Here is a 14,848-nt window from a genome sequence, read left to right as displayed (position 1 = left end):
GATCTTCCACATTTTGCCTTCCTTCCTTAAAAGTTTTATGCCAGCGAAAAACACTTGCCCTCGATATTGCTTCATCGTGGAAATCTTCGCGTATCATGTTAAAAGTGTACGATGCCGATTTTTGCAAACGCACACAAAATGTAATCGCATAACGCTGCTCCAAGGACGCTTCCATTTCGACGACTGGTCGCGGTTCGCAGGGGCGCCGAAACACGCTTGCGTTTAGTCACGTGACACTCTGGCACATCAGCCCGAATACGCCATCTATCAACCTCTTTTGTTAATACATACAGCGACATTTCTTCGTTCCACAGAAATTAATATTGTGATGAGTGGTTTCGCGACAGTAAAATTAGTCTTATTACTTATTCAACAGCCCTGGTATATATATATATATATATTACTTATCTTCCTCAGATAAGCTCTACTGAAACTTCGAGGAAGAAATCAAACAATCCATCCATCCAAACAAACAAACATTGTTATCAATCTATCTATTGTTGGAAAATAGCATTGCAAAAAAGTGAAACGAATGCATTCAGTATTCCTAGTGCATGTTAACAGAAAAGATACTGACAATGTAAATTGTAAATAAAAAAAACTGTAAATTGAAATTTAAGAAAAATATTATTAATATTACTGATTCAAAAAAAAGCAGTGTCGAAGTCGAAATGAATGACTTCATCAATCCCTACTGATAACAAAAAAAAAGAAACTGTAAATATAATTTGTGAATTACAATGAACTGCAGATTGAAATGAAATATAAAATGCAAAAAAAATTATCTGTATGTGTATAAAATTATTCCACAACAAATATAGTTAATCGGAAAATTATCTCTGTCTTTGCACATTAAATGAATAATTGTAAATAACTTTGCAAAAAATTTGTAAAATACATTGTGGGTATTATTATTGTATTTAAATAAGAAATTTACTTAAAAATAATTTTATTATTGAATATTTGTAGTGAACAAAAAGGTAGTAATAATACTTCAATTATATATTTCCAAATGTTCTGTATATGTGAAGACGATAATAAACTTTGTCAAAGAAAAAAAAATTATTAGACAGATGGTGTTGTGTAAGTATACAAATGCAGACACGATGATCGCTGCTCCCGCTTTTATAGTTTTAAAGTGCTTTTAATTCAAGATTTTAATTTAAACGTGTTGCAATGTAATTCTACGTGTCACACTGAAGATAGAGAAGTATAATTCACCGAAATTGGCTAAGTGGAATCCAAGTTTCGTATGCTGAAAGTCAGGCAAAGAGGACTGTGGTCACCAACGAGCAAAGAACGCCACTGTTTTAACACGCAAGCTACTGTTGCTAAGAGACAGAAACTCCAAAAGTCACCGAGACATCGAAAGTGACTAATCAAATTGTCCTGTAAGAAGTGTGTCAACCCATTAAGCGACAAAAGGGGATGGGCTGCTCTGGTTTTGATCGAAGAATACATTGCCAGTGCTCCGGGATCTTGGACACTACGTGGAAAGCAGAGCGAGTCTGCATAACCTGCCAAATGGTGCGATGCAAAATGGCGTGAGAAAATGAAGAATAAAAAACAGACACCAAGCCAAAACAGCAACGCCCACCAAGTTAAGTCCCTTCCCTGATGCTAAAAATTTCAGAAAACTTAGTTTCATTCAAACTCAAGGCTAAAGACTTGTAATTACATTGAATACTTGGAAAAAAAATTGTAGCCAATGGTGTTTTTGAAAAAAGATTAATTAAATTATTTTATTTTATTTGTATCATATTTTTGTTTTCATTTGAATTTTTTTATTTATTCTCGTTGGTAAAATCTTATTTTTTTTTTAGGAATTCACGAGTTTAGGAATCAATTTCCGACCTTTATTTTTTACTGCGAATTTCGTAATATGCGGCAACTGCACAGCCTCGAGCAGATCGTTTTCAATACGCGACTCAGCAATTTTTCTAGCGGAAGTGTTTTTTAGCAAGTATAGGTAACTGTGTATCTTTTTGCATGCTCTTGCAAATGTGAGGAATTGAAAAATGCGATTGATTGTAGTAAAAATTGTGAATTACATTAAAAAGTTGAAGCTCTCTCATTCATCGATAGTTAGTTGAGTCTTAGAAGAAAAGTGGAGATTGAACATTTCATGATTTTACTGATTTCAGAAATGTAAGATGGTTAAGTACAGGAAATGTTTTGGAACAATTTACTTCCTTGCTTTGTAAAATAAAAAAGTATTTAATTGAAAAGATAAGACTGAAAATTTTCCTGAAATCGAAACTTTTTATGACAGTGTGATTTGCACTTTCTGTATGACACGATGGCCCACTGGAATGACAAATAATGATCTGACACATATTAAAAATTCAATAGTTTTCTAGGAAATAATGAATATGATTTCTCTGATGCTAAAGATGATCTCTATGTACACTTGATCGAAAATCAATCTCAAAAATTTGAATCAAGTTTCTCCGAATTTGAAAATTTCAAATTATTTGATTTTCTGGCATGACCTATTCTAATTTGACTTAGCAAATTCCAGTACGGAAATTACAATTCTTTGGGGTTTGGTTAACGTGGATTTGAACACGATATGCTTACTTGCAAAGTGTGGAACTCACAAAACGAAAACGAAAATATTTTGTCAAAATGATGTGGCGCACTATTCTGACAAATTCCAGTTTTCCAAATTTAAAGACAAAATTATTTTGGTTTGGATCTACATGGACATGCGAGTCGCCAGTTTCTACTAGATTTCCTCGAGTATGGATGCAGATCTAGACTTACTGACATAAATTTAGAGACAAAGGAAAGCTGCTCATTGACCATAGATATTAAGCCAAATTTCATGAATCTTGTTAAAAAAACACCACGTCAATTTTTTCATTGCACTTGGTATTGAAATGCAATTATATCTATTAAAGTAACATGTTTTCATTAGGTATTATTATTACGTTCGCATAACGTGGCCAACGTTGCTTTCATGACAACATATTTTATTTACAGTAGGCAGATTATGTTTGAATAATGTATACAAACATAATCTTCCTACTGTAAATAAAATATGTAATTTTGATAAATATAATAATGCATGCACCTCATTTCTCCATTTATTCAACTTTATAAAGGCAAAGCGTTTGAAGATTTGTGTACACTTAGAGAAAAGCATTTTGCACCAAGACAAGTGCTACAGCACTCATTTTCGTTATTAGTATTATCATATGTGACGTAACAATACTGTACATATATCTGACATTGTTCTTCAACACAACAAAAATATCAGATTGTTATAAAGTGTAAAACGCGGAAAGTTGAGAAATGATATTTACGTCACAATTGTGAAATATTACAATTCAAAATACTGATGTAACAATGACACTGTTCTGGGTTTTAGTATAAAAACCCAGAATAATTCAGATGAATTCCAGACTCGAAATTTGTACGTGATACGATTCACTAATCTGGGTCTAGATCAAGTTTCAAATCTCAAACATTTACCGGCATTAATTATGGGTTCACTAACGACCTCAAGTTATTAGTGATGTTGGAAGGGGTCGGGAACTTTGCTATTAAATGGTGAGCAATCTTCCATTATAGCAAAAAAGTCGAAATGAACTTCTTGAGTGCCGGACTATTTACAAATCAGGAGTTCACACCGTTTCAAATTAATTCTGGACACGGAGGAGTCTGCTGTCACGGAGGAAGATTATGGAACGGACTGTCATCAGTGATCTATGACTGGATGCAGATCACTCATTGACTGGTTACCCCATTGGTCGCGGAGCGTTCATGTATTCGGTAACGTAGATCACCGATGAATTGTCTTTAACCAGTGGTCGAGATTTTGCTGAAAGCGACAACTTCATCCGGGAATCACAATGTATTGCTAATCACTTTACATTGCATATATTCGGAACGGACGGAGCATTTCAGGTGAGTAAAAAGCATACAGTTGCCTCGATTCGGAGGGCGGTTCATGTTTGTTTTGTCGAAGTAATTCATGATATCACAAAATGCAGGGATTTTTTATCTTCATAGATCACGGGAGGTATTGCACGGATCGACTTTGTTGGTTGTTTTTTCCCCTGTTGGAAAGGAGTAAACTTTGAAACTAAAGCCAGTTCATATCTTTTTTCATTTGCGTAGTTACTTACTTTCATTGGGTCAAACTCAACGAATTGGGGTGTATTAAGTGCTTGCATGATTAAGATGTGGATTGGTGGCGGAAGATTAGTTTACTCCTTTCTGATGAGGTAAGAAGTCAATCAATGAAAAACTGTATTTGAAGTTTATTTCGCAACCTTTTTATTTGAGAGGAAGTCGTTATATGTTTGCTCTTTGATAACATTCTTCAGATCCCGTTGGGGAAAGCTGTGTTCCATGTCAGACATTGGAAGTTCTAAATCGAAGGAAGAACGAAATGTTAATTGTCTGGTACCCCACTGGAAATGACATTCTTTATGTAATTCTTTGATGGTGAATGACTAATGAGATACGGACAAGCATCTGTTGCATGTCATTGAGGAATAGTATTTTAAGTTTTAGGATTAGATGTTTTATTATGTTTTAGTATTTAGTATATTTAGTTTGTTATGTTTTAGTATTTAGTATAGTTACTTTGACCAACCTCATATGAAAAGCGTTTTGAAGGGTTGGAAGAGGAGTGGGACATTCTTTTGCTTATACGGTAGTAAGAATGATGTGATGATATCATGGAATGTGGGTGGTTGGGTGGGATTAATAAAGAAATGTTACTATTAAATATATTATGGCCTTTGTGAAAATTTCCTTGGATTTCTAAATTCCATATTTATTTCGAATTATTTTTTATGAACGTATTACTAATAAGTTAAAAAAACTTTATTTGTAGCAAGGAAATGGGAACCTTTTTGAAGACAAAGGATTAAATAATTTTAAATTAATAATTTAGTAACTTATTAGAGATTCAATTTTTCATATTTTATTTCATATATCATATTTATGATATATGAAATATGATATATGAAATATGATATATATATAATATATCATATTTCACATTTTATTGCCAAAATGAGCACATATTTTTGTGCTCCTGTTGGCAATAAAATATGAAATATAATAATCTCAAATTCAACTACTAAAAATAAAGATATTAAAAATTTAAAGAATATAAAAATGTATTTATGTTTCTAAGGTACAGACTGAATCTTGAATCTTAAGATACAAGTATCTTAAGTATCTTGAAATTTGTTAATTATTTTGAAATCTTAGGATAATCATAATATTCATACTGTTGAAGTTATGATCAAAATGCATTCATTTAATGGGAACCTTTTTAATTATTATTAATTTTTTGCGAAAAGGAGCACACTTTGATCTAATAGCAAACTCATTCATTTAGTTTAATTAAATATTTTAAAATTTCAATTGATTTAACTTTAAAAAGTAATTTATCAATCTTCTAATTTTACTGATTCCTCAAATTTTAATTTAACTTTAAGAATATATTTCAAAGCCAAATAGAGAAACTACAAGTTTCATGCCGAATATAGAAGTATAAAAATTCCGCTGATCCAAGCGTAAGCAAACATTTCATGAGAGTGGCAACTCATAATAAAGGTGGAGTAAGCCCTGATCACTATCCTTAGTGTTCCCTATAATATAAAACATTTCTCCTAGCGGACATGTATGATGTTATACATTATGGAGGGGTCACTACCCCGACCGATTTCGGCTTTTGTATAGGTGAAGCCGGCTCGAAAAATTAGATAATCCCGAAGGATCACCCAACTCAGCATTGTTCCACTCAGTGACAAGTTAACCCCGCCACCAAGAAGAACTTCTCAGCATTGGCTCTACCCAGTGGCAGGTTCACCCAACACCAATCAGAGCCATAATCTTAGCGGTGGCCTCACTCAGAGACAGGTAAAAATCTACCCCCAAGCAGAGCATCTCGGAACCAGACTCGAAGGAATCGGTTTCGACCTTTGTATAAGTGAAGTGGGCTCTAAAAATTAGACGTTCTCGAAAGCGTCCAACTCAGCGTTGTTCCACTCAGTGACAAGCTCACCCCGTCACCGAGAAGAACTTCTCAGCATTGGTTCTACCCAGTGGCAGGCTCACTCCAACACCACACAGAGCCATAATCTCAGTGGTAGCTCCAATCAGAGACAGTCAAAAACTTACTTCCAAGCAGAGCCTCTCGGAGCCAACCCGAACCAGTTTCGACCTTTGTTGAGGTCTCGTCAGTGGGAGCCAGACGCAGATGTAAATACTGAGGTTGAAGTGATGCAGAACTTATACTTTACCATACCTGTTTACATCTGGGTCTGGCTCCTGCTGAGGAGACCTCAACAAAGGTACAAACCGGTCTGGGTAGTGACTCCCATAATGTATAACACCATATATGTCCGCTAGGAGATGTGGTTTACATTATGGGAAATACTAATGATAGTGATCAGAGCTTACTCCACCTTTACTAAGAGTTGCCCGCCGAAACGTTTTTTCTATATTCGACAAGAAACTCTTGTAGTTTCTCTATTCGGCTTTGAAATAATGCTGGATTGAATATCCCCTTAATTTGAATAATTATGCATAGCCGAAGTGAAGTCTTTTGGCACTCTTTTTCAGTAGTTTAAAAATATATTAAAGTTATCACTAAAGAACTGTGAGAAGTCAATTCCCTACTTTTTCGTCTTATTCCTTCTCTTTTAGTTCCGAGGAATTTTATACCTTTAACCGCCACCGTATCGAGGATAAGGTGGTTAGCCCTATGCACCCAGAAGTAAATTCCCTAAAGTTCCCTGTTTTAGAGAAAAATTTAGTTTGAGGGATGTTAAAAAGAAGTTGAATTCCCTCTAACTTTCAACAATGATCAGTTTAATTGTTGGAGAAGACTGAAGGTAAAGTGAAGGAAGTCTCCAGTAAACGAGTGGAAAAAAGACAAAAGACGATTTCGGTGGGTTTAATATTAAACTATAAAATAATATTTACTGGATCATAATGGTTTAACCGGAAGAAAGAGAAGGAAGGACGATTACTAGTTTCGTGGGTTGCCCAATCGTAGGCGATTAAAAGGGATAGTCAGTGTTGAGAATACTCTCCAGATTTGTTCAAAACCTGCAGAGTATTAGCCAACCATTATTTGCTCAACAATTATCATGCTGTGCTTTAAATTGCTTCATATTTACTCGCCACTGTCGCTGGTAAACTATTCGCCTCAATGATTACGCTCCAATCAACAAATATACTCTTTACGCTCATGATAACAATACTATTACTCAATTTCATTGGACAATCCTCATAATAGTATTGTCATATATTGGAAACTTTTCCTTGTTTTACGCAATTTATATGTCTATTACCTTCCTTTTAGGCCTATCCACAAATTTCTGTAACGCAAGAATTTTCAATCTCTCTTCATATGGAACATTGCATTGAGTTACCACATCATGGGTCACTCGCCATGGGTCACATCAGGAAACCCAAACTATTTTTATAACAGTCCAGATGGGTCATTCGAAGCTTTATATTGAGTATATAATAAGAAGTTACTTATCTTCCATCTATCAGAAATTCATCACAGAAATTCGACACAAAGCCTTCTGTCTCAGATTCCATCAGTACAACGATCCCGTAATCCTTGACTTCATTAATATTTTGCACTTCAGTTCCAACCATAGTGCACGTAGAAAATCCATCTACTAATTATTCTTCTTTGCTTAAACTTGTCATTTTATGTAAATAATCTTGTAAAATCCCAACCTCCAGTTTTACATTAGCACACAACTAAATATTTCTCCATCATTTCCTATTATAAGTAATGTCCAAGTTTTCAAATAACAGCCCGACTATATAATCTTGTGAAATATCGCCACCCACACGCCTCATTTTGCAATATTTCCATCAGCAATACTCTTATCCACATGACATCCTTCCTATCCATCCCTCTTGACACCAATTTATGCAACAGATTTTTCTACGAAATGGAATACTCTGAAATGCTATTGCAATGTCTGTCAGTATAATCATGTATTAAGTCCCTTTCCCCAACTCAGCTGTTAGGTCATAAAAAGCATGTATCACGTACGTACGTCATTCATGCCTTGCTTTATATATTTAACATACAGTATCTGATACATATATTTCAATGCTGATTTTGCAGTTAACCAATCACCCCAATATCTTGACCAGCTCTATGTAGTTTTGTAGATAAAGCAGAGTTAAAATCGGACAGAGTTAAGCGTGTATTCATATTCAGATTTCTGCATTTATTGTGTTGTGTTATGTACGTATATGATGGTGTTATATCATGGTAAATTTTCTGTAATAAAACCACATAGAAATAGGAATGAAATAAATACGTTACTGAATAAAACAGTATTCAGAACTTAAGATAAATTTGAATATCCATAGAAACACTTTTTGTTTCTGCGGTGAAATTCAACAGCTCTGAAATATCTAGAATGTTTCCAGTTTTTACGATGATTTTCTGTCAAATACTTTCTTTGATAAATGACTTGTCTAAGTTCTGTCTACTCCGGTTCCGTCGTACACTCGATGTGAGTTTGAAAGGTTGCAATCATGATTCTGACATGATGTCGGCCCACTACGGATCCAGTAATCCACTGTTTCAGTATTGTTAAGGTCCCATAGCTAGCCAGGAATCTGTGACGTCAATCGACCACTTCTTTCCTCTTACAGATTTGTGTATTTTCTCTTGTAGAATGTCCACAGCAGGTAATGGTACGTCTGAAAAGGGATGATTTGATGCAGAAGTGGATGTAGATGGCGATGTCGTATTTTGAGGAGCAGTACTAGTAGCTGATGTTGCACCTGGATTGAACCAAGGTGTTAACTTTGAAGGTTTGCTCATTTTCTCTTTCTCCTCTGCAACTATTTTACTGTTCTGTGCTCCACTCTTAAAAACGTACACTTCCTGCTCGAAGGGTTATCTTCATGGAAAAAAAAAATTTTTTTTTAATTTTATTTATAGTGTCGTATGAAATGAATTTAGTTATTGACGTATTGTGCGCCATCTCCGGTTCTGTTTCTTAGCTCAGCGTTCCAGCGAGGGGTTGAGTAATTCATACACTCTACCAAGAGATATCTCATGGACAATATGGCATCATGGGCACCCTGGACAACTTCCAGTGTTCTCATGCGTTAAGGCGTCCCTGAGTGTCACAGCATCCATTGTTCAATGATTTCCCTAACCCACGAAATTAAAATGCAATTCCCAGATGAGTTTGCTGCTTAAGTTTCTTCTTTTGTAAATGGAAAAAATTAAAGTATGACGTCATTGGTATACGTCATCTAAAATGCAATTCAACTCGAATGGTAAAATTCAACCAAACGCAAATACATTATTATATCGACCACATTATTACGTCACTATTAATACTTATCAGTGAAATTAGTATAAATATCGGGATTCTTTCCGTGTTTTCTTCGGCGAAGAATGCTGAAAAGAGTTGCTGTTTTGATATGGCCAAAATCTCTTTTGGTATTCGAGTTTGGAGTGGAAAGAATGCGAAAGCAGAGGACTCTTTAGATGGGTCACTCATAGAAGTTTTGTTCGTAATGAAGTAGGTGTTATTTGTGACATTTTATTGAAATGTTATTTGACATTTTCTGATGTTATTACTTACTTGTAGGTGACAGTTTATGAGGGTCTCCCATACAGTTTTGCTGGAGCTGAAGTAGGTGATATTTGTGACTTGCTTTCTTTAAAACATCAACCATTTTTATTTCTACCCAAATCAAGCCCACTTAAAGTTATGCAAACGAATGGTTTCTTATTTTCGATGTTTTAAGGAAAGGCGGGATTGTTATTATGGGGGCACCGTGATTACACTCTCGTTATTGCAAGACGGTTATGGATCCATAGGTCAGTTGGTCACCCGGTGACCAATCTGTCCTTGTTGTTGCAGTAGAAGTTGGAGTGTCAGGACGGTTGGCAGTTGGTTTGCCTGAGCTGGAGAAGGGAGAATTAGGTTTTCGAGGTCTAATAAAAAGGCTTTGTTGAAGTGTGTGTAGTGCCGGGCTATCTTTCCACTTCATCTGGGCCTTTTCCCTGTCTGTTTCAAAGAAGTCGACCCTTTGATGCAGGATGGTAACCTTGTAAGCCCGTAAAAATAATAGGATTTATTATTAGTTGCTGATGCAAACAGCCAGCTGTTCGTTCGGAGGTGTGGTGAGGCAGTGGCCCTTACCCAGATTCTGTGTTCTGTATTTCTGCAAGCATTTTAATAAGTCAGAGGAAATACAATCTATTTTCTTTGGGGTGGGTTGGTGGGATAAAAAAAGAAAAGTATACTTAATATTTTCAGAAAACATATTTATGGATTAATGTAAGATTATGGATTAAAATATTTTCATAAGATCAAATCAAAGCTTTCCTTGTCTTCATCATTTCAAATAAGTTTTTAGTGTATATTATTAAGACAACGGAAAATGTACTCGATATATTAGCGAGTGCTTTGTTACAATTGACGTCGTTCTCAATAAAATGTAAAAAAAAATGAAATACAACGGACCATTTAGTAACATTCTTCCGACAATGAGCTCTTTGGGTGTAATCAGCGATAAAAAAAAAAAAAAACTGAAAACTATCCGATCTGCATTTAGAATGAAGCTGAAATTTGCTATGTTTCTGTCTATTTTCATAGATTTTGATTTTTTTTATCGCTGATTTTATTGCCAGATTTGTTACGGTTTTTATGCAAGAGAACTCTAGACATATGCATTGCATGTATTTAGGAGTTCAACATAATCTGCATAAAGCAACGAGCTAAGTTTGACTTCTCCGATTTTAATATCAGGTTTAATGACTCTTTCTTCCATAATGACATCTGTGCACGCACACCTGTTTATTGTGGCTTATTTAAATGTTTGATTTAAATCAATAAAAGAAATGCGAACAGGATTATTTTAATGATTCCAATGATTTCTCTTCTAGTTGCTTTAATATGAATATTGAATTTTTGTATATAAATTTTCCTTGATTTGTTTTTCAGTTATCTTTGAAATGCGGTTTTCTTTTCTTTACTTTAGCTTTTTGCTCCTTGTCCATGTATGATTATTTTTTGTAGTAATTGTGTTTTCTGCAAATTCTGTGTCCGCTTCATGTAAAATGTCTTCAAAAAATCACTGAGTATAAATCAAATTTTTTTTTTCTTTAAATCTATCGTTCTGTATATATTGGAAGAAATTTAATGACAAAAAAGTCAAGATGGAACGAAATTAGATTCTAGTCATTAGATTTCTTCAGTTATGCCGTATAGGCGATTTGTGTTATTTGATTTATTTCACACAACGGATTCAATCCGTTGTGTGAAATAGGTCTATTAATTCATTTTCCGTCTGGTGGACGAGTGAAGGTGTGGTAGTTGTCTGGAGGACTGTATTTTGAATGCTGGATTCGAACTGCAAAGATTGGTGGAGGATATGAAATTCTGGAGCTGTTTTATGGACTCACTATGATTGTGGTTACAGTTCCTCAAATCAGGAACTGTAACCACAATCATAGTGATTTCTTTGGAAACTTTGGAATTCTTTGGAATTCTTTTGTTTCTAGTTAGCTACACAGTGACTAGAATTCGGATATGGTATAATCTCGACAGACCACCCAACGAATCTTCCACATGTCACTGAGTGAAATAGAGGATGATACGAGAGGAGTGCTCAATCATTGGGAGCAAGTATCAGCTGTTCACTCGAGAGAATGGGTAAAAGCTGTCATTTACCCATTCTCTCGAGTGAACAGCTGATTATTGAAAGTGAGTATTGAAACTTGTCTATTTATCGTAGTTCATGGGGTGAATTAACAAATAAAGTGAAGTGACAATGATATAAGTGGTTACGAGAGGTTTGAGACCTTTGCATCACCTGATGAGTGAAGAATGTTGTCGTGTAGCATAAATTTGAGTGAATAAAAGTGTGCATCATTAACCAGAGTGCGTAGTTAAAGCACACGTAAATTAAGCTTCACGTGATCCATAAAATATGACTAATCTTTCATGATCTCAGCTTAGTTTTTATTTTTGCTCTCAGTCTTAGCGTTTTGAAGGAAGGGTGTGAAAGTGAGATTCAGTTTCCTAAAGGGAGATTATTGTTCCTCCCTCATGACATTGCCCCTGCATACTCAGTCGTAACCATTACTTCTTTTATTGTTATAATAAAAAAAAAATTAAAAAAAAATCAACTAACGCCTTTTTATTCCCGTATATACGGGAGTAGGCGAGGCCATTTAGCCCTATCTAACTTTTGGAGACTGAGTGGGCAGTTCAATCTCCACTGGTACCCAATCAGAGACAGATGGCCCAAGGCTATCACTAATTAAGCGGTACGCAGTGAAGAGAGACGGCTCAAATGTGCCGCCATCTCGTGGTCTCTAACCCTAACACAATATATTTAATGTCTGAAATAATGTGGGTTCTACGGTCGATTTTCTTGAGTTTACAGGACGAAAAACCCGAGTTTCCGGGAGGAAAAACCTGCTTGCCCGTGCCAGAGATTGACTAACTCGGGAACCTCGGTGGTGTGCAAACGCCACATCCACTGAGCTACACAGGCTCTCAATAATAATAATAATAATAATAATAATAATAATAATAATAATAATAATAATAATAATAATAATAATAATAATAATAATAATATAATAATAATAATACGTTAAACACTGACCTATTCATATTTGAGAGCTGAATGTCATTCGGTATTTTAATTTTCATTAGCAGCCTATGGATTATACAGAGTGACGAACTTTGCAGATTAGAATTATTACTTTTCCAAAAAAAAAAAAAAAACAGAAAAGAAAAGTACTCGAAGGTGACAGTTTATGAGGGTCTCCCATACAGTTTTGCTGGAACTGAAGTAGGCGATATTTCTAACTTGCTTTCTTTAAAACATCAACCATCTTTATTTCTCCCGATTTAAGCCCACTGAAAGCTTGCGAACGAGGGGTTTATTTTCGATGTTTCAAAGGCGTGATTGTTATTACGGGGGCCACGTAATTGCACTCTCGTTATTGCAACACGGTTATGGATTCATGGGTTAGTTGCTCAGCCGATGACCAATCTGTCCTCGTGGTTGCAGTAGAAGTTGGAGTGTCTTTCTTTAAAACATCAACCATCTTTATTTCTCCCGATTTAAGCCCACTGAAAGTTTGCGAACGAGGGGTTTATTTTCGATGTTTCAAAGGCGTGATTGTTATTACGGGGGCCACGTAATTGCACTCTCGTTATTGCAACACGGTTATGGATTCATGGGTTAGTTGCTCAGCCGATGACCAATCTGTCCTCGTGGTTGCAGTAGAAGTTGGAGTGTCAGGACAGTTGGCAGTTGGCTTGACTGAGCTGGAGAAGGGAGAATTAGGTTTTCGAGATCTAATAAAAAGGCTTTGTTGAAGTGTGTGTAGTGCCGGGCTATCTTTGCACTTCATCTAGGCCTTTTTTCTTGCCTGTTTCAAAGGCGACCCTTTGATGCAGGATGGTAACCTCGTAAGCACGTAAAAATAATAGGATTTATTATTAGTTGCTGAGGCAAACGGCCAGCTGTTTGTTCGGAGGTGTAGTGCAGCAGTGGCCCCTACCCAGATTCTGTGTTCTGTATTTCTGCCTGTATTCTAAAATGAGTCAACGGAAATACAATCTATTTCCTTTGGGATGGGCTGGTGGGCTAAAAATAGAAAAGTATGCTGTAAGTATTTTCATAAAACATTTACCGATGAATCTAGAATTATGGATTAAAAATTTTCATCAGATTAAATCAAAGTTTTCTTTGGCTTTATCATTTCAGTGAAATTTTTAAATTTGGAAGTGAAATATGTTGTTCAGATTTCACTTCCAAATAATAGTATTCTTGTATAATAATTGTATACTTTTAGTCTGGTTTGTTTCTGAACTAGGTTATGTTTAAATATAGCGTTAATTGCACCAGTTATTTTTAAATAACTGGTGCAATTAACGAATAAAATTAATTTATTCTATTTAAATTTATTCATGTGGCCAAAAATCTTGGCCAGGAAGACTGCTTCAGGATGTGGGTGCTATGTTTGTGACACCTCCAAGGAGTCTGAGGACTCATCAAGGGAGGACACCTACTCTAAAACTCTCCATCTCCACCACTCCATCCACTAATGCACTGAACCTCTACTATTATCATCTACATCAACACCATCTACTACCCACCACCACTAGTATTTTTTGTCAGTAAATTGCATGTGTTCTGGAGGACTGATTTTTCTGTATGCAGGATGAAAAACTCGAGTTTCCATGAGAAAAAACCCTGCTACCTCTGTATGAGATCGGTTAAGTCACCTTCAAATGAAAAAGGCCATAAAAAGATTCCTCCCAACATGAAGAGAATTTAACTTAGACCTTTTCTATTCAAAGGGTGCAACATTCCGGTGTTCTTCCAATTGCACTAGGGAGGCGCTTATAAGTTTGTAAAATATAAGTGTGTTCATCTTTATATATGTATACTCATATGCAAATTATATTACCAGAAAACTAAAAATTATCTATTCCTTGGAAGCCATAGTCAAACATTTACTGCAGGCAGAATTTTTTAAAGAATTGGCTTAAAAGTTTACATAATATGGTTACTTAAAAAAGGAGGGGGGGGGGGAAATAATGCTCACTTCACCAATCAGATGCATTAACAAGAAATTCAGGGTTACACCTTTCCTTACATGCCACAATGTGGAGGTTTTAGAACTGTTCTGTGTGGGAATAAGTGTTTTAATATTATATTATGTAGTTATTGTTATAGCTTTGGTTATAGGTTTTTTAATTAGATATAGCTCATTAATTGCAACAATATATACAGTATATAAACTTAATTTTTTATGTTTTACTAATAGTAAGAATATTTCAAATTG

The sequence above is a fragment of the Typopeltis vanoorti genome, chromosome 7 (genome assembly GCF_054136105.1).
Source record: "Typopeltis vanoorti isolate ZY-2024b chromosome 7, IOZ_Tvanoo_1.0, whole genome shotgun sequence".
NCBI classification, from domain to species: Eukaryota; Metazoa; Arthropoda; class Arachnida; order Uropygi; family Thelyphonidae; genus Typopeltis; species Typopeltis vanoorti.
Note: the sequence above shows the minus strand (reverse complement) of the source record.